The sequence below is a fragment of the Orussus abietinus genome, unplaced genomic scaffold (genome assembly GCF_000612105.2).
Source record: "Orussus abietinus isolate OABI.00-Male unplaced genomic scaffold, Oabi_2.0 scaffold5, whole genome shotgun sequence".
In the NCBI taxonomy this organism is placed as follows: Eukaryota; Metazoa; Arthropoda; class Insecta; order Hymenoptera; family Orussidae; genus Orussus; species Orussus abietinus.
This window is the reverse complement of record NW_019394929.1, coordinates 866,701-889,951: the sequence shown is the minus strand read 5'-3', so window position 1 is coordinate 889,951 and position 23,251 is coordinate 866,701. Positions and strand designations below refer to the sequence as shown.

The 23,251-nt window shown below is 46.5% G+C and overlaps 1 protein-coding gene across 4 annotated transcripts in view; it reads left to right on the top strand.

Moving 5' to 3' along the window:
• The window catches only part of LOC105701271 (fasciclin-1), a 218,607-nt gene that overhangs the window by 94,827 nt on the left and 100,529 nt on the right, over nt 1–23,251 (top strand). Inside the window, exon 2 of one of the 4 annotated variants that reach the window (XM_012427891.2) lies at nt 18,998–19,060. The exons of the other annotated variants lie outside the window; for them this stretch is intronic. The gene's annotated coding sequence lies outside the window, so the exon portion shown is untranslated. The remainder of the gene's footprint in view (nt 1–18,997; nt 19,061–23,251) is intronic. 4 annotated transcript variants of the gene reach the window in all.

Here is a 23,251-nt window from a genome sequence, read left to right as displayed (position 1 = left end):
GGAGGAATTCCCTTTCGCGTCCTGGCCCAAGCGGCGTCCCGACGCCGAAAGGAAAGCTTAAGGGGCTCGGGCGATTCTCCCTTTAAGGCGGAGATTCCGCCAGGATTCCGCCTCCGGTATCTCGCCCCTGGTCCGCGGATAAATTCGGTCCGAGGGAAGCCAGCGAGCGGCTCTCCCTTGTCGTTCCTCGTAATTCCTCGAAAATCGCCTCATGCTTTTTAGGCGTTACCCGTGAAACGAGCTTTAAAGCACGTTACCTCCACAACGAGGTGACGAACCGCTGGATTATCCAGATAATTTTGCACATTTTCACGAGTCCTTTATTATTAATGAGAATCGATACGAGATTTAAGAAGCTGGAGGAATAACCAAACTCGTTGATATTTATCAAATTAATTCCTGATCGCAGAGAGGGATAGTAATTATTTTATGGTTTTCATATTTTCCGGTTTAATGGTCGGTAAATAAATATTAGCTCAAAGGGGCTGAATTAAATGGCATTCCTTGGCAATCCACGCAAGGCGGTTTCCCACTATTCCGAGTCCAGTGCACCGCAATGCGAGGTTCCTTTGTGTGTCGGGATGCACTTCTCGGCCGAAAGGGCGGTTTAAGAGGCTCCTGTAATTCCGACTTTAAAGCGGAGATTTCGCCCAGCATTCATCTCTGATATCTCGTCCTTTTCTGGGTAACGAATAAATGTGGGTCGGGAAATAACGAAAACGAGTCTTCCTCGGCACCCTCGTAATTCCCGAGGCTTGAAGCACCGCCGAGAATTTTCTCGCCGTTTTTAACGGTGCCGCGAGAACGCGCGGAAATATTAAATCCCGCGAAAAACAGAATGCAGCGGAACATATAACTAGGAAAACTGCATACGCGTCTCGTACGTGGAGTGCGGATAAAAAGTGGAGAAATAATTGTATTCGTTGCGCCGTAGATTTAATTCCCGACCGTGAATCCTTCTTTAACCGGTATCTCCGGTCGAAGGCGCGTTATTAATTATTATTTCCAGTTTTATCGAGACCTCGGTCCATTTAATCGGTAACGAAGAAGCCATTGGGCCGATAAGAGGACTTTACCTCCAATTTCCATCAATCCTCTGCGCTGCCGATTGTTTTCTCCCTCTGGATGGAGGATTAAAGGAGGAACCCTTTATCCGACAGCTTTACCGGGAATTTCTTCTCCTTTCTTTCTGGACAAAGAAACCGAGGTGCCGCGCTGTGAATCGAGCTTAACCCTGAAGAGACTCCACCCTGGAGTCGAGCAGCGGACCCTAACGGCATCCATCAACAAGATGTATGGTCTTCCGGAGAGAGATCAGCCCTGGTCGAGATTCGTGATGTGTACGAAATGCTAACACCGCACAGCCGCTTGGCCGGCCAATCCGCAGCGGAGAAAACGGGAAACCTCAAACTACTTTCGGAAACGTCGGCGGCAGTCCGCAAAAAAGGAACCGCTAACGAGCCGGCATTTCTGCGGAATTGTTTCCTCGGCGCCGTCATCGTTTCGCCGGGAAAAACGCCCCATAATACGGGGATTATCCCCAATCGACGAAAGGGGTGCTCTCTCGAAGATGTCTTCGCTTTTTTAGCCCAGGGAGAAAATGGAAGATACATCGATCCGTCGACCAATTACACGGAGAGCAAACCATAGCTCTTGGTTTTTACGGCTACGCCCGTGACGGTTCCCGAAGATGATCGAAGTCTGGACAAGAAAATGAGAGATAGATTTTTCAAAGGTGTTTTCAACACTTGATATTCAACTCGGTTAGTTTTTATGGCTGCGCCCGTGACGATTCCTGAAGATGATCGAAGTCTGGGCTAGAAAATGAAAGATAGATTTTTCAAAGGTGTTTTCAATATTTGATATTCAACTCGAGTATGCCTCCAATGTGCCGGAGGTGTTAATACGTGAGACTTAGGAGTCGTTTTCAACACTTGGTAATAATAATGTTCAGAATGCACCGAAGGGGTTAATACGGGCTTCATTAGAGGCACATCCCCTAAAGAGACTCTAGACTCCAAAAGGTAGACGCGTGAGTGGGACGTCGTTGGACAGCATGGCGATTTTTCAGCGACACCTCTTTCCGAGGCAGGATGCTTCGTAATATGGTCTCTCTATGCGAGATATTTATGCTCCAATGGCGGATGTCGTATCTAACGCGAGCCATAAGGAAGATGTACTCATATTTATAGTCCACTCTCAGACAGTCCGGAAGAGAAAAGCGAACGTTGGTGGCATCTCTTCCGGTTCCCCGACGTGGTATCGCCCTGAAGAGATTCTCTCGACCTGTGAGAGCCACTTTAAGCATCCCATTATCATTCCAGCCAATAGTAGGGAACTCCATTTCGCGGTGATACCGCTTAAACGGGGATAGATCTCGCATAGACTGGTGGAAAGCGGCGGAAGATTCGGAAAATTCGATTCGGTCGAGGAACCGCATTTTTCTCGTCACCCTCGAGTCCAATCTCGTGACGTCACTGTTTATCTTCGGATTAAGTCCATTCTTAATTCAGCTTTCGTCGGCGTTGCGGTCCTCGCTGTCTAGTTTACGGTCAATTAGTGTGGATCGCCTTGAGCCGTCAGGGTCAAGACCTCTTAAAGTACGAATCAGCCGAGCTAATTGTCTCATCCTGCGGACCTACGAAGTGACTCAGACCCTGACCATGGGGACATCACGGGTCATGGGTCACGGATTCCTCGGCAGAAAATTCCTTCGAACGAGACACCCGTGAAGAACTTCGGGCGGACTTCCCATTTCGCTAATGGCCGCACGTTGCATGAACTCCTCTTTTGCTAAGAGATACTGCAGATACTGCACTCTAATCGATCTCTTAACGAGTTCCGAAGAGAAGTCTCGCTGTCGATAGTCCATGCAGCACATCTGCAGCATAAATTTTCGAAGCGCCAAAAAGAACTGATCCGATCAAAATGTCCTGATCGATCATTGTCGAGCTACATGATTTTGATAAATTCTGCAATTTTATGAAATTCTGCTTTGTCGAGTTTAATACGTATTAGGCAATCCTGCATGTCGCCATGCAGCACATCTGCAGCATAAATTTTCGAAGCGGCAAAAAGAACTGATCCGATCAAAATGTCCTGATCGATCATTGTCGAGTTACATAATTTTGATAAATTCTGCAATTTTATGAAATTCTGCTTTATCGAGTTTAAAATGTATTAGACAATCCTGCTGTCTTATGTTTCTATAACAACGAATGCAGCTGTATCGAACGGTGACCGTTTTCATTTAAATCTTATCACCCGATTAGTCTCATTTTCTGGTCTAAGTACCTTTTGAGGGTAAACTCCGGCCTCGACATATTTATAATCTATATCCCGACGCGAACATTTGATGGATTAATGTAGCGAACCTTGTTAACGTGCCAATTTTGGGGACTTTTGAAAACAGGAAGCGGTGCGTCACCGATAACGGATTCATGGTTACGAAAGCTGCGAACTGTGAGCTCGTTTAAATTAGAATAATTAATTTAACGTCTATCGATGCACATTTATCACCGCAGACCCGAATGGCGCAATGAACGGTGCGGTTATTTCGATGGCCGAAAAATTTGCCGCGCTTCTACCGCTCGGAATAAACGCTTCGCTTAAATTCGATTAATCTCAGCTAAGGCTCGCTCTTTTCGGCACTTTAGCTCGATGCAAATTACCGATGCGATATTTATTAGATGTTATGCAGGCGAATCACGCAAGGGCCAATTTATGCAGCTCGATTTGCAATGCGCGGCCGCGCGATTAAAGCATTCTCCACTTCGTCCGACCATTACAACATCTTTACTACTTACGCTCCGCACGTTCCTAATGGCCTGCCATTCCTGCATCCGATATTCGGATTCAATTCGTTCAATTGGGGGTCCACATTTACGTAAATGTCTAAATTAAGTTTCCCAAACACGTGCGACGAAAATGAAAGAATGTTCACCGTGAATATCGAACTAATTAAAAAGATAGGAAATGGCTTGCACAAATTCATCGACATGAGCTTAATCACGGCACTATCTGGTGCATGAAATTGATGTGTTCATTTTTTATTTAATTTTACCCGATCACTAGAGAAAGAATTTTTCGATCTGGGATAAGGGTCCGTGGGAAAAATGCTTCGGTTCTTTCGGCTGACCATTTATATATTTTACTACTTTCTCTATCGGCTACACTCGACGTTCCGGGTTCCTTAAATTATCAGAAATCGGGGGTCGGTTCATTTTCCCAAACGGAATTCGATAACACATGTCGAATAATTCAATGGGATTTTTCGATTTCCAGAAATGACCATGTGTTCACAGTTGTCAGATACACGTATTACATTCTGCTGTGGCTAAAATATTTTCGCGATGATATTGAACACGTTTTGGATTTTTCATTCGTTATTTTAGGCTCTTTTATCACGTTTCATTAGAATCTGGGGACGGCATAGAGCGCGTCAACGATATTTTCGGAGATATTTGAGAGCTGGGCGTGGGAGTTTCAAGTCATTTTGCAACGTTTTCGGGCTCGTGTCTATAAATAAAAGCGTTCGCTCATTTTTCCTTCGCCTCCTGAGAGCACTCCGTAGAAAATAAGGGGAGGACCAAGACGCGCAGTTAATCGGAGCGAACGAGGCTCCGTCTATGAATAAATTTAACGAGTACCATCCGAGGACATCGACCGACAGCGTTTTAGGCGTCCTGGAGATCATCCATCCCCCGATTGAGAAGGACACCCCCAAGTGCTCCGTTTTATCCCGGTGATTGATTTCCGATCGATTCCGAGGGAGACTTCTGGTAATCGAGTAAACGATACGAAACCGCTCCGGAGGGGACATTAAGAAATATCGCGGAATGTACATCGACAAGAGTATCGATTATCGAAGCCCTTGGAAAAAGATCTCGTTTCGACGACCGCCGAGAACCGTAAATAGATTTGTTAATATCTTGGATAAATATCCTCGGTAAAAATAGTACTTACAAAAAACCACCTCATTAAAGGGATGACATCAATTATTTATCGATTCTACGCGAAGGACACATCACGGTTACGTAAAGTACCACCTCGAGTAGAGACCAAGGGGTCTTATTAGAAATGAAAACTCTCAGCCCTTACGAAAACGCGTTTACAGCACGAAATACAGGGGCAATGAATTCCGAGTAGATTGAACTTCCTTTCCTAAACTCTTGTCGTATACAGGCTCATGTGTCGGGGAATCTATCGAAAGCCGGACTCGCCGAGAATCAAGTGGCGAATATATCAGGTATAGGCGATAGGGAGGAAAATGCGTTGGCAGAGATCATGAAATTTTATAACCACCCCCGTAAATATCCTATGAAAGATCCTTCGCAGCTTCGTATCCAAGCGTTGTCCTCCTCCGTCCATCCCTCAACGGGTTGTAAAGAGACCTTAAGGGCTCGACGGAGTGGACATCGTAAAAATCTCCAAGGATATACTAGCACCTGCATCCTCGTCGAAGACTTCCTGCACCTCCAAGCTAAAGAACGTCGCCTTCTCAATCTCCTGGCAACCCCCCGCAGTGATTTAGCTCGAGGGAAAAATAATACAGAATTTTTTTTGCCGGGGAAAAATATCGCTTCGTGATAAAAAAAATCGACAAATGACGAGGAGTGATTTAACTCGAGGGAAAAATAATGTACAATTATTTTTTCCCCGGGAAAAGAATCCCTTCGTGATCAAGAAAATCGACAAGTGACGAGCAAGTATCCTGCCACGCCTGCAATGTGCTTATCGTTAGTGTATTATTTCTCAGGATTATCGATCATATCAAATCATAATTCCGGGGTCTTTTTTACAAGGGGAATTTTTTTCATGGTTCATCTCTCGGTAAGACGAAAACCGCGTCTTAATGAAGACACCTCGGCGGGGCGCTTTAAGGAAATAGTCCATTGTCGATTAATTGCTCGTTAGTGGCCGGAATTAATTACGCAAACCGTAACGTGTTACTGCAGTTTCTGAGTTGCCCCTGAACGTTACGCAACTCATAAGTCGTAAACATTCTACGTAACAGGAATGCCAATTAGACGGCTTAAATGTATCCCCCGGGATGACGTTATGTCGTTAAAGCTCGGGTGTAGATAGAACGTAATATTAATTACGTTAGTGGGATTATGGTGGGCGGAACGTGCACGGTAACGGTTGTAACACTTTGAAAGAAAAGCGGAAATCTGTCGCTTAACATAAATAAAACATTTATTTCATTTGCGATTAATCTCTGTCCCACCTCAAAAATGTCCACACACTTGTTTTCGAAAAAATTATATCACACGCATGGACGAAAGAAAAATCAAACTGCGGTTGTATGTCGAAAAATGTAGCGTTTGCAATGTGTCGTCCCATTTTTTTGGATCTCACTGCTGCAACGTCCTCCGTGTATTAATTGTCTTAAAAAATCGGGACGTTTTGTCAATGCTCCGCCGACCTGGAAAGTCTGAAGTTTAATAAAGCGGGCCGGTTAAAAAATTCCTCCAAGGTCCTCGAGTGCATGCTAAGTACGGTAATGCACAAACTGCGAGAAACGCTGCCGTTCATTCCGCGGAAATAACGTTTCATTTGGCCGGGTAAGTGGATCCAGTTGGCCCTTCCTTCGCTGGGAGTGTTTCAGAAATATATATTCGGAAAAATTAGCCCGATCCGCGTCACAGCTCGGACATAACTTGAACCAGCGCAATTTTCTTCTCGCTCTTTGTAACAATGTTTCCCGAGAATTAATAAGTTCCGCGTGACCGTCGTGTTTGAATAAGGTAACGCGGCCCCTCATTGGCCAGGAAGGTAACTAAGTAACACCCAAGAGAGGGGCCGGAGGAAAAGAAAGCACTTCGGGAGGCAAGTAGAGAGAGGAGGAGAAAGAAACGTTGATGGAGGGGGAAGAAAAGCGAGGATCCCCGGAAAGCCGGCCGGGAAGGCGGCTCGGTTAAGCCCCAACTCGGGAAACTTGTTACAAGTTTTTCCATCGAATGACGTGCGGATAGCGCCTTCCGCAAAATGGCTCTCTTAAGTTGCGCCTCAGAAGAGAGGTGACGAGATCCGCGGGTCGCGATCGCGGATCCGCGACTATTCGGTGAACAACCCTCGACACCCTTGTAGCTGAGAGTTACGAGGAGGAAGGTAAGGTGGGTGGAAACGGGTGGAAACGGGTGGAAACGGGTACAAGAGAACGAAGAAGGATGGAAATGCCTGGAGTGGGTGGTGGGTGGCGTCCGACTGTACTCAATGAGATTCACTTTACTCAAACGGCAATTACCGTCCAATGAACAGACCTCATCTTCCTCCTCCTTAAAAGATATTTCCATTTCAATTCCCAGCAATCGCGAAAAAATCTTTGGGGAACCCGAAAAATCATATTTCATCCCCCATCGATATCTGGACAACGTGTCATGTCCCAGCTGTAATTTGCATCCATTTGATTCCCCCGGGGGAGGCGGCACCCGAAGTAAATCCGGGGGCAAAAAACAACACGGGTAATTTCGGCTTACACGGGGTGCACCGTATGCACACGAGGTACGACGCGGTCGGGTAATTGCGGTTTTCGAACCGCACCCAACAATGGATTCTCCGTTCGCGCAAGCCCCGAGTACTGTCGCGGGTCGAGCCGAGCTGAGCCGCGATCGCGCACAATTCCAGAGGGTAGTTCGCATTATGGCCCAGTTAGACGACTGTATTCCGGCATAATGGACAGTAGTTACCGTCAAGATTCGCCAAGGCGAATCGCCGCGACCAGATTCTCCCATTTCCGCCATGGCGGCCGCTTATTCCTGTTAGTTGGTCGCACAGAGAAACGTACTTATCGGTATTAACTATTATTCCGGTCTCGCTGGCCGTACGTCCTGACTGAAATACTCGACCGCACTTCGATTCCATCACCGCTGTTATTATTCCACTATTGACAGACCTGACATTTCGGACAGACGTAGCGTTGACTCTTGTCCAACGAAAGTCATCCGCTAATTGCGTTTCACTCGATATCTGAGAATCCTAAATTAACCGCGACACGTTAAATACATAAAGAATTAAATTCACGGATAATTGTATTCCTAGAAATCGATGCTTTGCGGTTCACGCGGATATTTCCGCCGTTCCTACTTCTCCTGCAGTTCCATTGCACTCCAACTGTTAAGGGCTAAAGTCTGAGGTACAAGGGCGCATACCACGGTAACGTAACCCCAGTATTTAGAGCGAGCTCAGGAAATTTTCGCGTAATCCTCCTAAGGTAAATCCCACCAATACCATTACCACCATCTGCCTTTCTAGATCACGGGATTACATGTAAACGTGACCGTTTCGCAACTTGGGCGAACTGCTCGAGTTTCCGCGGTGCGATCGCGGCTCGGGCCTGGAACTTTGCGAGAACCTCGTTAAGGTCTTGATGCACCGATTCCCACGGAGACAGATTTTCGACCGACATGAATTATTATATATGGGATAAATGGGAATGACGATAAAAGAAAAGCAAGGAAGACAATCTGAAAATTTTGGGAAATTCACGCCGATGGGGAATTTTAATTGGGGTGGTAAATCATTCCACGTCCGTACCTGTTTACCTTCCGTAAAACGTGCCCAATTAGCATTTACCCCGTACTCTCGGAAAGTACAGGTAATTGGAATGGAAATCCAGAGATCTAGGTCAGTCCTCGAGTTCCTTGGGATAGCGCGACTCCTGGAAAATCTTACCTGTACAATCTCGAGGTCCTTGTTAAAATTCACCCTTTTCTCCGTTTCTCGGATTCGCGAGATCTAAAAACTTCCCCCTGTAAGTTCCCGGGAAATTCCGCTCGAAATGAGACAGGGATACCGCGATCCTCTCTGATAATTCCACGTGAATATTTTTACATATCGAATGTCGCGGAATATTATTAAAAGGAAGGGTTACGCATGGAGAGGGAAACGATATTGTATAAAATCTAAAGCGATATCGGCTCCGTGATTTGGAGAAATTCAGGAGTGCGGAAATATTGAAGGAGGGCGGGAAATATTGAAGGAAAATCCTGCGCGGGGAATCGGGCACTGAATTATAAACTACCCTGCACATTCGTTCCTCTTTACCCTCGATAAGCGCGATCGTGACATTCTCTCCAGAGGGAATGGAGGAGGAATCTCCTGGAAGGGTGGATCGAAAGTGGTGCGAGGCTAGATTTCCTCAGGTTCAAACGATTTCAAGGAAATCCTATCAGGACGATTCCAGGATTCGAGCTGAATTTCACCCTCTCCATCCGTTCCCGAGTCGTTCGGGAACTCCTACTTGTAAATGCCCATAAAGTTCATCCAGAAATCGCGAAGGCCCCTTCTAATTCCGATGTAATATACGGAGTGGTCCATTCGCGTTTACCAACCCACCTACATCCGAAAAGTAGCTTAAGAAGGATTCGGATAAAACCGTCGCATCACATTGAAATTTTCGTACCGATGAATCATTCAATCGTCGCGTCTAAAAATGACAGACTTTCTTCTGTCATGAAATCCCCTTTAATAATTCTCTCCTTCGTTAACCCCTTCACTAATATCCAAGTATATCGGAGTCGTTTTAGGTCCAGACCGAAATCCCAGTAAATTATCAAGGGACTTTGAAAGGACTAACATTCACTTTAAAAATATCAAATTCATCGAATTTTCAATTTCTCCATTTTTTTTGTAAGAAATTCGGAGCAAGGAGAAATACACATTTCTCGTTTAATAATAACCTCAGTGAATAAACATCGTATGTTACGTGGTGTACTTTCCCCTTTGAATACGGAGCCCTTTCGACATATGGGTGAAATTCATCAAACCGTGCAGGCGATATTGGACCAAACGTCGGGCGCTTTTAGCCGCAACAGGAGTTAGGTGACATAGGTATAGGGAAATTCTGATAATTCTTGAGATTTTCGGATTTCTCGGTCTTTTATCTCTCTGCCAGGGCCACGTGAGGTTCTTCCCGAGGGGAAAGGTCAGTGGCACAGGGCTCTCCTGAAAATGTAGGTCGGCCGTGGTGCAAGGTTGCAACCCCTCGGAATCGACCGACCTCTGGAAGTCCCTAGGAGGGCGATGCCAGGATGGTAACCTGGTCCGATGTTCACCCTTCCTGGCCCCATTTCGTATCCGCAGCGTTTAGGAGCTCCCATTTGGAGAGTGCCGAGCAATTCGGCCAGAAATGAGGCAGATGCCCCACGATGGCACACCCTTTTAATTCCGGGGCGATATCTGCCCGATATACGACAATGGCCCAGGAGCAAGGGTCGGTCTCCAGTCTGGCCTGGTACGTGAAGTAGGTTAGTGTGATTGTGACGTCACTCTGCGGCAACCTAGTTACGTTCACACCAACTATAGTCGGCACTGCGGTAAAATACAACGACCCTGGCGACTCCACCCCTTCCGTGAATATCGGCTGCTCCGTATCCGCAAAGGGACTTCCATCTTGGAGGTGACTTCGCCTTCGGGATTTTTAATATCATCTTTTTTTCCTTACTGCCTTGGATATGAAATTCAATTAATGGGAGTTCCACGTTCAATTATGTTCTTTTTTTTTCTAACCATCTTTATGTGTACGTTGTTTTTAATTACATTTATAATACGAGGACCCTGATGACGCCTTCACTACCTACTGATATCGGACACCTCCATCTCGAAAGTGACGTTACCTTCAAAATAATTAATCTGATATTTTATTAATACCTAATTATATTTTGAAATTCGATCAACGTGAATTCCTAATTAAATCACATTTTCTCCGATGATGGTGGTACGTGCGCAACTGTTGAAGAAGTATTCTTGGTTTAGAATCTCCGTTTTACATGCTGAAGAGGGATGAGTAAGCGTCTGCTTTCGGCTTAGAAGTTGGGGATCATTTTCAAAGGTACTCGCTTATCGAAGCTGCGTCGATTTCAATTTGTTTCCCCAGCAATTTCGATGTCCCAGGCGACTTCGACGGAAATGTACATACCGGGAATACTCCCAGAAGATCCGGGGAAGTTCTTGAAGTCTTCCGCTTCCGAGGCAACTGGTCACGGATTTCTGCAACCACTTTGATCTTATCCCTCTGCTGGTTTTCGGCCAGGAAAATAGACGAGTCGATATTGATAATGCAAGCTATTTCGCGGTTATCTCTGCAGTTCCTCGATGCCACGGCAGGAACTAGAACGATGGATCGAGGCCGTTCTCTCGACGATAGTTCGACCTAATTCAGCTGGAAACGATATGGCTATCGACATGTAGAAAAAAAGGTGGAGGAGCAATGTGGAACGCCAGGTCGACATGTTCGATTCGGAGCGATAGGGTTATCACTACTTTCCAGGCGAGGTGCCAAAATGGTCACGACCGATATCTTGGCCCAATGAAAGTTCAAATGATTCGGTTGAACATATTGTATTAATTATTTATTAAATGACGAAAATTCCATTCAAATTCAACGATCGATCGTTTTATTACAGAAAACACCGGAAATTTATTCATTTCTAGAAATAGCGCGAACCTCGTTCTCGGCTCTCAGCGCGAGATAATTAGCTTCCTGGGAATTGAATTATTTTTCACGTATCATTACTTATTAACGTCGATCAGGAGCAATCAATGGTTTCGCCATCGATGAACTAAAGAGATGTTCTTTAATATCGCGGTCTAATTCGGTCCGAAAATCCTCGAATTAATTCAGCGTCATAATTCCTGCTGCAATGGGGTCAATTAATTTTAATGTAACTTGTCAACTAATTTCCTGGCCATTTCGATGCTTAACCGTTTTACTGAAGATGGACTAATTAACGGAGTGTCGTGGCAGGGGGCCAGAACGGCCCTCTTCAGTTGACAAAGCGTTCTGATTCACCTTGATTTAATAGGATTACCCTGCTGTTGCGGAAAGCAAATTGCGGAACAATGTCGAACTGTAGGTCGATCCAGTTAGATCTGGTCCAGGTTATCATCGTATCACGCAGAAGAGGTGGTCAGGAATGTTTCGTGTCAACCGAAAGGACGATAATAGCTCTTCCGGGCAGACTAAACGTCTGGTCCATTTAATTAAGCTAAACGTCTGTAATAATTTGCGAGCTAAATTAACTTACATATGCATATTTTACAATTAAATGTCCGATCCCGGAATCGGAAACATCTCATTAACGAGTTCGATCTTCAGGATTATTTCCGGACAATTATTTGGATAAACCGAATCTCCTTGAATATCGCGATAATCCACACATCGAGGCACCTTATCCTAGACACCGACATACACGCCGAGCTCTACAAGCCTCCCAAGTAATTGCTGCTCGCATCCGACCTGACTCCACCCTGAAATTACCTTCAGGATTGCCAGGACCTTCTTCAACGGCAAAGCCAAAGGCAGCTTTGTTGCGTACCACCCTTGCGCGATCTCAGCTGTATCCGTCACCTCGATGTTCAAAATGCGTACCATCGTTGAACCGCAAGAACAAAGAACCCGAATAACACCCTCCACCCCCTCTTCCCAAGTTCTCAAAATCGTACTAAAAATTATCCATTGCACCTTTCATGAATTTCATATTTCCCGCAAGGGACCTTCAATCTGCACCGACCAAATCTAAATTAAGATGCATCTTATTAAAGGGTACCTAAATGGAAATTATAGGAAAATTTCCTCGAGAAGACATTGAGCGGTTTAAAATGTTGTATTCGTTTCCGTTGTTTTAAGATTGGGGATTAAAATCAGGTGCTACCAAATATGTGATAATAGTAGACGGCTTTCCCTGTCGGACCATCGGATTTCCGAGAGGCCCGAAATCTGGAGTACTTTCCTCCATGAAATCCTAAGAGAGTCACGATGTTTGTATTGGAGCAGCGGTTTCCGGAGATTCCATTACGATAGTGGTCCACTCGGTTCCCCAGGATCCTCCCTAGTCCTCGCATCCTTCGCGTACTTCGGCATGCAAGTACTTCGAGTCCTTCCCTGGCGTACTTTCCTCCGCTCGAACGGAGTCGCCATCATCGTCGAAGGTAACGCAAAGTTACGAAAGTAGTTATCGAGTATATCGTTGGCTCCTCTCGGTGCCTTTGGGGCGAGGGGGCCGAAAGGGGAGGATAAGAGAGCCCAAAGAATGGGAGGGCAGATGAAACTTCCTCACCCTCCTGGAGAACGTAATGTCTGTTATGGTAATGAGCACAGACATGGGATGAGTCCATACACCCCGTGTACGGCAAAGGAAAACTCCTATAAGTATTTCTAACGTCATTTAAAATATTTAACGAGTATATGTAGCATATAATATCCTGATATATATATATATACACATAATTTTCAAGCGAAACGGTCTGCGCGGAACGTAGCCAATTAGTTCCTGCAGCCTCTGTCATTTCCATTACAGGGTTAATTAACTCCTGAATTAATTTCACCATTTTATTCCGGGGGAAATTAAATGCCATTACACGAAGTGCGTCGCACTCGGCGCGAGTGCCGGATACGGCCTAGAAGGGTATATAAAACAGTCAGATGATTAGATGGTCCCTCAAAATTTTGGATTATTTCTTATCAACGATATCTGTCGTACTGATGAATATGTGCTCAGTTGAAGAAATGCCTGGCTGGGTAATAATTGTTATTAGGCCGACATGTATGCCTTCTTTGCGAATGCGGTGCGAGGGTAAGAAGAGAATTCATGATCTAAGTGTGTACCTAGACCTGCGTTTCATGCAGTCCAGGTCTGGAGGACATGCAGAGCCAGAAAGCCGGAATTCGATCCGAGTTGGACCTGCAATTTCGGGTGCTTAATGGGCAGCTGCAGACCGGAAGTAGCAATCAGTACGGTTTCAATATGTCTACTTTATTCCGGTGCAACGGTGGCTCTCCCGCGTTTCCTGCGTCGCGAACAATGTCGGCATTTGGCCCTTTTCCAGCCAGCCGCCACTGGATCTCTAGAACAAGAAACTTTTTACGTCGCCGACTCGAACAGCACTTAACTCTTTCTCTCCTTCTCCCTCGTCGTCTCCGTCTCCCCTTCCCCTCCCTCCTTGATGCACCGTAATGCACAATGGAAATTCATACGGCCGAGGACGAGGGGAAGAGGGATAAGCGGGTGGAAATAAGGGGGAGAAGCTTTTCGTCACGCGTGGGGCGACGCTCTCTTTCTCGCTACTTTAACCAAAAAAGCTGGGAATTAAAGTTCAACTCCCGAACATCTACCCATAGCTTTTGTTCTTCGCCTTGGAAATGAATCGCGGGAGTTCAAGGAATTAATTTCCCCCTCTGTGTTTACAATAAAAATGTAGAACCGATAAACATGACTTTAATGACGGTGAAGAATGGGATGTTAAAATTTAATTTCGTTACTTCAGAAAATTGGTCGCCGTTTGTTCGAGGGTCCTTTGGGGGAGTGACGGTGATTATTCATCCATGACGCCCGCTGTTGGACCTATATGGGAATTAATGTCTTTAATTATGGGGAGGTTAGTTTCTTTCCCTGGGGTTGTAGGGAAGATGATACTTTTCGATGAACGTTGGTTTAATGACGTGGAGGTATTTCGGTCAGGTCTCTTCCTCAAGTTGGACGGATTTCAGCCACGAGGTTCGCCGGCCCGGTATGCCCAGATGTCCGGGAGGCATCCTTGGGAAGTGGATCCAGGAATTCTCGAAGGATCCGACGCCTCGGATTCCTGGAGAGCCTGCCGCGGCGGGTGTGCTCCATTACCGAAAGGACCGATCTCCTCGGGTAATTATGCCCTCGAAGTGCCAATCAATGAGATCCAAGACCCACCTCGAAGGTGGATTCCGGAGCGAGTACCTTCAGAAATCGGGTCTTGGCCGATTCTCGCCTCTAACGAGTTTCGACCCATCCGTCAGCCAATTCTGACCTCGATTTAATCCTTGTCACGATACCAAATCGTTTCTCCTAACTTGGGCTTTGAAAATTGACAAGTTAGCCTGAAATTTGAGAAAATGCTTGAGTACCAAAAAGCTGAAGAGGACCCTGAAGAGGCCATTTTCAGCAGAGATCGATCGACCCCGGATCATCGGACCCTTGGAAGTCTTAAGTGGCAATGATAACCCTTGAAGAACCACATTTCCCGAGGAATTCGGAGCTTCTGCGACCACGTCCATGTCGAGGAGAATTCCGGGATCAGAAAGGCGGTGGACCAAGGTACCTCGTAAGTGGTCTCGATGTGGTCCAGGCTCGATCGAGTTCGAAGTCCCTCGGAACCGTCCTGGATTGCGTTCTCCAATGGGTCGAGATGGGCGAGTAGGAGATGGTCCGAGATGGTCCGAGGAAGGAAAGGAAGAGGAGAGAACCATGGGTCCAGACCGCGAGAATCGGGTTCCAGTACTCGGAAGCGGACGATTCGTAATTTCCCCCGAGGGGTGAAGAGCCAAGGGGGTATGTGCAGGGGTAGTTTGCGGTGTGGACGGTGCCACTAATCTCTCCAGGTTGCGGCCGGAAACGAGGGGCGAAACGCCAAGAAGTTCCCGTAGACAGCCTTTTCTTGCTTTTCCTGACTTCCAACCCCCGAGCGTGGTCCAGCTCCCTCAACTTGATTCTTCTCCGACCCCCTTGAGGCCGCGGAAAGGAGTCTTCTTATAACGAGAACTTCCCCCGTAATTAAGACATACCGGAGGAGTGTCCGTTTATTCGTCGCGAGGAATTTTCCCGGAAATTCCTCATTAATTCATAACTAAAAATTGCCACGTGGAGTTGAGCAAATTTGAGCGGCGTTAATTTCGAGTCCTGGAATGCATTTTCCCCCGGCCATAACTTAGGAGTCCACCTGATGTAATTATAAGTCCACCTGGAGATATGTACTCTGCCAATTGCCGAGATAATGTAACTATACAATGAGTAAGAAAAATCCTATGCCTGGACTATTTTATTTTATTTTTTTTTTTTTACCAATTACCGTACTCAAGCTGCAAATTTCGCGACCACTCGAAGGTACATCGCGGATGCTGCGCTATTTTATACAGCAACGCAGCTGAATTTCTCCTGCAATTGTCCGTCAGATTTATCAGCAACGAAGTGGACTCTCTACCACGCATTTGAAGATAAGGAGCGAATGTGCTCTTTCGTAAATCAGATTTTTTCCCCCGGATCGAATCTAGTCGCTGGTATTAATGCCCGGAACACTTGAGATAAGAGCTACATTGGGTAATCCTGGAAGAGTTCTTCATTCGGAAAAACCGAGAGAGGAAGGGCGGAGTGGTTAATCCCGGTGCTTGGAAGTAATAGTGTGGGACAGAGTGTATTGCGATTCTCGCCCTAAGTGCCTAGAAATGGATAACGCCGGTCGGGGTGCGGAATAAATCAGGCCGCTTGCGTCTTCCCGCTAGAGAGGGCTGGGATCCAAACCAGGATGAAAGCCATCCAGCTGGGAAACGAAGAAAAGGGGAGCCGAGGGTGCCTTATTTATGGCAGATTTAGAAAATTGGAAAAACTTTCGATACCGCCGCCTGGTGGACCCATCGACGTTACTCATCGACGAGACTCGACCTTATCACGAGACATCCGCTTGGGCCAACCTCGGGTAAAATTGAATTCTCTCTCGATACGTCCTTGAATAAAAAAAGAACAAAGCATACCCGAAAAGATTTTTCCTCGGAGGGAAATATTTTACGGGCCTCCGCGGTCTCTCGCGGTCTCTCAGGGCCACCACTAGCACCCCTCGATGAGGCGGGCCGCGACGCCTCTTTAGACGTTCTATTTGTCATTTCTGTATGCTACACATTAAACGCTGGTAATCACAGCAGTCTATCCATGCTACGATTTTTAGCGAATTATATAAGGATAAAATGTGAATTTTCTAAATTTTTATCTGTATGTTTAGAATAAAACGTTTGACAATTTGAAAAGTTAAGGGAATCACCGCGCATGTCTCGTCTTTTCTCCGCCGTTTCTCCGGCCGTTGAAGAGCTCGATATTAATTACCTCTGGAAACCCCATGGACGGTCATGCACTTCTTATTTATCGCCGCCATAAATTATCGGCAAGGAATAAAGCTGCCGAGTTTCTGGCTGTGTTTTCCAGCGGCCCGTTTATCCATCAACCCCTGGAGCGCCCCGTGGATCGTGAAGCGCCCTCTCTTTTTCCGCCCTTACGATCCTCGCAATCAAGAATTATCCCATGATGGTGCAGTCATGGGGCGATCGTAATTTGCACCCCGGAAAACGGCCGTCCTCGCCGATGGAAGAGTCCCGTAAGAATAGCGCCGTTACAACCCCTCGCGGAGGATTCATCCACCCTTAACGAATCCCAGTCGTTCGAATTTATGGCGCGTTTTCGCATCCGAGTGGTCCCGGTCGTCACGGGTACTGATATCGGCAGAGCCTCCTGATAAAGCGAATGAAGTCATCAGAGTAAATTATACTTATTCAGGGAGGGCTTTCGCATATCCTCTTATTAAGATTTTTATAGACCCACCCAAAATTCAACTTAAATTATGTCCTCCAAGTATAAAAATCTGAAAATTCTCCATCCCCTCATAAAGCGAATGAAGTCATCAGAGTAAACTAGGCTTATATGTCAGGAAGGGGTTTCGATTATCCTTTTGTCAGGATTTTTACTCTTGGAATATAAGAATTCTTCTAAAAATTCCTCATTAACCACCCCTCCGTCATCTCACCCCATGTTGCCCGCCGCGTGACTAACGCACCCCCGGAATTTCTTTTCCGGGCAAGAAATCATCGTTGCGAGACGATCGGACAAAGTGCTCGCATCGGGGGGTGGAATTTAATATTTCGAGGCCGCGATGCGCAAATACGTCTTATTGTCACGTAGCTGAAACGCCGGTCTTGAGGGGACCCCTGAGTTACGAGGCATCCCTCGCTGTAAATCAATGCGTTGACACGGGAAACGTCTCCGTCTCTTTGGGAGGATTGACGGCCTGACGAATCCGAGCCGACGAGGGCGAGGGTGCCTGAAATGCACCCAAAAATTATGACTCACCCCGCGAATCGTACACACTCGAGGAGCCCGAATGGGCCGGCTCGATTCGGGGTGAAAACGCACCAGCGAATCGGGGTAGATTGTCCGGAAGAACGCCGCGAAACGAGAGCGCGGAAGGACCGCCGGTAATTTAATTTGGGGTGGAACGCGCTCGGAATAATCGTCACGGGGCGTAATGCCGAAAGTGCTTCCCAACCCCCTTTCGAAAGTCCACCCTCGCGGAAAAAGATGGCAGATTTTCCCTTGTAAACTACACGAACTATTTTAAAAAAATTCATGCATGGCCGCCATGCTCATTCGAAGCGAAACTTCTGCCTTGAGAGTAGAAAAAGAAACAGCATTGTGATTAAACGGATGCAAGATTAAGATTTCGGTAATTACAAGGAATTGTTTAAGATATGTTATAATACACTTTCGAATTTGTCAAATCCTTGAAACTTGTACAAAGCTGTAATTTCATTTTGTTTCTCTGCTAGAACTGCTCGCAGGGGTGGTTTTTATAAAAGTTAATAATCATATTGTTTTATACTACGCATCAGGGCTTTAAGAACCACAATCTTTGGGATTCGTTTGAAGCGTGGGTCGGTTTTCCCGGTTTTCATCCCCTCTGAAGACATTTGGAAAATCCCGACGCAGAGGGAAGAAAGGATCGTTTGGAAGGATAAGAAAGAGAGCGACGCCGAGTAAAGCAGGTGTCTCCACTCTTCCAGGATTACTCATCGCCCCGGTTGGCGATAGGGGAGGAATTCTAATTCTCTCGCTCCTGCCTCCCTCTAAGTACATTAAACCATCTCTCTCCCCTCGCCGCTGCTCGTTAACTTGATAGCGACTAATTTTGGGTGAGTGATTCGAATCTTGCGTTCGCTTCTCTCGCACCCTCTCGTCGGTCCCGAGTGAATGCGCCTCCCTTAATGTCCTTACCCTTCCTAGTAATTACGCCCCTTACTCACTTGTTTGTACTAAACAATCGCTCGAGTTAACCGAGACACCCTCTCTTTTCCGTCTCACTTTCGCGAGTACTTCGGAGCTCCACCTCGTGTCTACAATTTTTATAAATCACACTTATGTACCTTAAATTTCTCTCAGATCTATGTAATATAAATATTAACGCCCTACTTTTATTTTTGTTGCAGGTGAGTGACTATGGGTAGAAATTCCATCAAGCACCCAGGAACCCCTGCCCAGGATACTCAAAGGTTCGATTAATTATCAATTATTGAGCAATCTCTTTTTTAACCCCTTTGATATCATAGATGTCATATCTTACAATCAGAGACGTTTCCTCGGGAGGGAAAAATTCTTTGCAACCCTTTAATTTAGAGATAGTGAAGTTCAAGGTGCATCGAGATGTCTTGGACCGCAATTAAAATTGAAAGGGGGAAATTAATTGAATGCCTGCGTCTTCGCCGAATTCATTGGTGTCTTCATCAGCGTCGTCCCTGTCGCCTCTCTGGTTTTCTTTGGCGTTCGTCAAGCAAGGGCAAAAAGCTTCGCCTCGCCGCAGTAAAACCGACTCCACAGGTGGGCAGCTTAAATTGGACCGAGTCCCCGAGAAGATCGGGAAGGGTGAGAGAGAAGGAGAGAGCCCGAGGAGACGAAAGAGAGACGGACACGCCATCTGGCGCGGCCATTGAATTCGAAAGGTGATGAAAAGAGGGCAAGGCGTGCCAAGGGAGGGAAACGCCGAGAAAAAGGGAGGAAAAACGAGGAAAGCCCACAATAAATGCTGCCGCCTTTCCCGCCAATGGGAATCACTCCACTCGCCGTTGTCCTGGCCGGCAGGATAAACAGGAGAAAAAGGAGCAAGAGGGACTTAATGCGATAAACCCGGAACTCCTCGTTTCTCTCACTTAGACTGCATTTATTGGACCGTTCAGGGTGTATTTGAAAGTACGACCTGCAATTCGAGGTACCCTCTCATACCCGAAGAATTCCGAATTTCCGAACCAATGGAAAAGAAATGCAAACCACGTTATAAAAATTAAAATTAAAATGGCCAAATCATATTTTTTAATATATCTCCGGGTTGATGTGAGCGATGTCGATGAGCAGGAATTTATCGGTAGAAGCGAGATATATATATATTTTTTTTTCTTTTTTTCACGCGAACTTTATTAATGGGAATCGCGGTTCCATTTCAGGCGCCCTTAAACGAGTTTCCGGGAAGGGTGCGTCGCGGCGGCCAGGGGCGTTATTAAAAATTAATCGCTCGCCTCATCGAATATTCATTGGAGCACCCTTAATCGCCGCGGAATCACCCCTGGAGAGTTTAGGGCTCGAATCTGTAAATAACGCGTCTCGGTTCTCGCACCCCAGAGCACCTACCGGCCTCTCGTTGTCTGTCCACCCCCTTGTGATTAGGGACCGTGATTCAGCTACGCGGACTCCACCGGAAGGAATTATTTTTCCACTGTAATTCGGACCGGACGAAACGCGATACTCCTGTAATCGCATTGCGATCGTTGGTCAGCTCCGAGAAAAATTATAGGGTTGCGGGTTCGTTAAGAGGGTCGAGGGGGTGCAGCGCTGGGACTGCGTACACCTCTATCGCGACATGTAGGAACATCCATTACGCTTTGCCGCTCCTTTTTCCCTCTTTTTATTAGCCCGACCCCGCGGGATAACAAACATTATTTTCGGGAAACTCCCCCAGAATGCGCCATAAAGAGGAAATCGACTCGACTTTGTGCCAAATTCTCATTTCCGCCACATTTACTGCCACCGTTTTCCCCAAGTTCGACGTAACCAATACCATCACCGTAGATATCAATTATTAATTACTCGGAGGACGGGAATTAACAAAGGAGTATTTTTCACGCTAATTTGTGGGACTTTGCTGCAGAGCTTTCGCATTAATGTTTCAAGAGTGAGTACTCCTTTTTTTTCGGAATTATTGCAGCTTCCTTTTTTTTTTTTCATGAGAATTCCGGCTACGAAATTCTAGGACAGGAGCGACGAGTCAATGTTTAAATAGTACCTGCCGGCGACGAGCGACGGGGGACGAAATTAACAATTTTGCCAATTAACCGTTAACCGGGGATTACGGCTCGACGCAGGACCGTCGGTTTACAATGCGTCGACGAAAGCCGGCCTTTATTATTCGTCGGCCTTCCGCAACGAGAGAGTTGTGTGTATACGGCATAAGGGCGGTGGCGCAACCGGTCGTGCATACGGGGTGTTACGTGCGCCCTGTTGTTTCACCGCAAATATATTTGACCCTGTTAAACATCGGTGTACCGGCGACAGCTACGTTAATTTCCGAGCGATTTAACGCCGTCGCCAGTCTAGCCGACGACGAATCGCCCCTTTCCTCGCCGAGGAAAGAAAAGAGTACCCAGGGTCTAAGAGAGCCATTTATTTTTCTTCACCCCTGGTTCCATTTTCAACCCCAGCAAATATCTAATTAAACATGATTAAAAATATTTTCCTTACTAATCTTGAATATTTCAAATAAATTCAGGCAGATCCCGTTGTACTTTTACAAGAAATTTCGACAGCGTTACATGAAAGAAGAGTGTATAAAATTGATAAAGCCCAGTGGGACAGGTGTAATCTGCACGGCAGGTGCGTTGAATCCGGTCGATCTTGTACATTTAAAGAGAAAATCGGAGAAAAATCGAGGAGGGGATGTAAAGTGCTCAATTTTTCCCCGCCACCCCCTCGGCGATACAATTTCAGGGGAAGTGTAAGCAAGTACCGAGAGGCAAGTTTTCTAAATTTCTCTCGGCTGGGGATATCGAGTGATCAAATAATGACGGGAAGCCTGCAACTTCCGGACTCTCGAGGATTTTTCCCTCCCCTTCCGGCTTCCCAGGGGGTTCGAGCTTGATTTCCTCCGTCGCCGTCGAGGCACTATCACGTCGTATATGGATCCCGCACGTACGTGCCGGAGGCTTCCAAGAGTCGTAAGGTCAAGTAAAACCGCGGCTGCAACTATCTCACCCCCGACCCCTCTCGGAGATGTACCCTCCACCTGCCCCTGCGGTGATAACGTTACCCTCGGCGGGCATTCCGGCGCGAAGAAGTCGCAACAAATGGTTCGTCCCTCTCGGCCTGCGCGAATTTCCCCCGACTCACCCCTAGTTACCTCCACCCCTTCGAAGTTGCGAGACAGGGTGGGAGGAAGTAGCTTATCGCCGAAGGAACTGAAAACTCCACCGCAATATCCACATCCGGGGATTACGCCGCCCGATAACTTCGTGCAGCCTCCACCCTGGACCGGAGTTGTGATTCCACGTGTTATCAGGACGTCGGACATTTATGGACGAGAGATTCGAAAGCGTTATCGGGTGGCACCCTCTGAGCTCTTCCGAAGATATATTACGACCATTGCAACGTGAAATTAATGGGCCGCCATTTGTTATATTTATTATTTATCACTTTATCAATACCTTTCCTCGTTGAAATCAACTGATGACAATTCCGGCAATTTCTATCGATCTTTCGGAATTACTTTAATTAATCTCTGGTCGGATATGTTGATTTGATCATTTCTGCACATCGTGTACCTGTTATTTCGTCTTCTCGACGTGTTATCGTAATGTAGGTTATCTTCTTACCACTCGGCAGTCTTGCGATAATTGAGCCACTCCTTCTCACGTGATCCGTTCAAATATTGGAAAGTAATATTGGAATATCAAAGGAGGAATGAAACTGTTGGCATTCTCTCTCCCTCTCACACTTTTTCTCCCTTCGTCTATGTAAATGGCTTTGTGCTTTCGGTCCCCGGCCCCTCCCAGACCGCGGCTTTAATTTTCCGTGGCGTCCCTCCTGGTCGGCGTTTTCTGAACGATTGCCGGGAATGCTTGGAGCCGGAAATGGATACCAGGGATACCGTCCGCGGCGGGTTTCCGCGAAATTAAAGTGGCCGAATTATTTGAGGATCCACCAGGTATGGTGGGAATCCTTCCCAAGGATCCTGGAGAACGAAGGGGTCGAAAACAACCACCGTCGGGAATTTTGGAGTACGTCTTTCTACGTCTTTGTCCTGCTTTTTTCGCCCCTGCTTTCCCTGCAGCTCATCAGGCTCATCCTTTCAAGTTGGTCAATCGGACGAGGGGTTGGGATTTTTTTCAGGGGGAATACAGGGGTTTGAAGTGATTTTCGAGGGGGTCCATGACGTTTCCAGCCCGTTTCCGGGCTGCCCTGTCCCCGATGAATTTTTTTCCCACCTGCAATCTCTTTAGCCCGACGAGAAAATACTTCATGACCCATACTTAAATCGCCATTAATGAGTTTCATTCCTCCTTCATTATTTATTTTTATTTACTTAATCTGCTTATACGTTTCCGGTGTACCTAAATGGTCTGAGCCGAACCGAGATTGGAAGCTCCGGCGATCCTATTGCGCAGACGCGGTCCATCTCCAGCATCCGGCGATCCGAATCG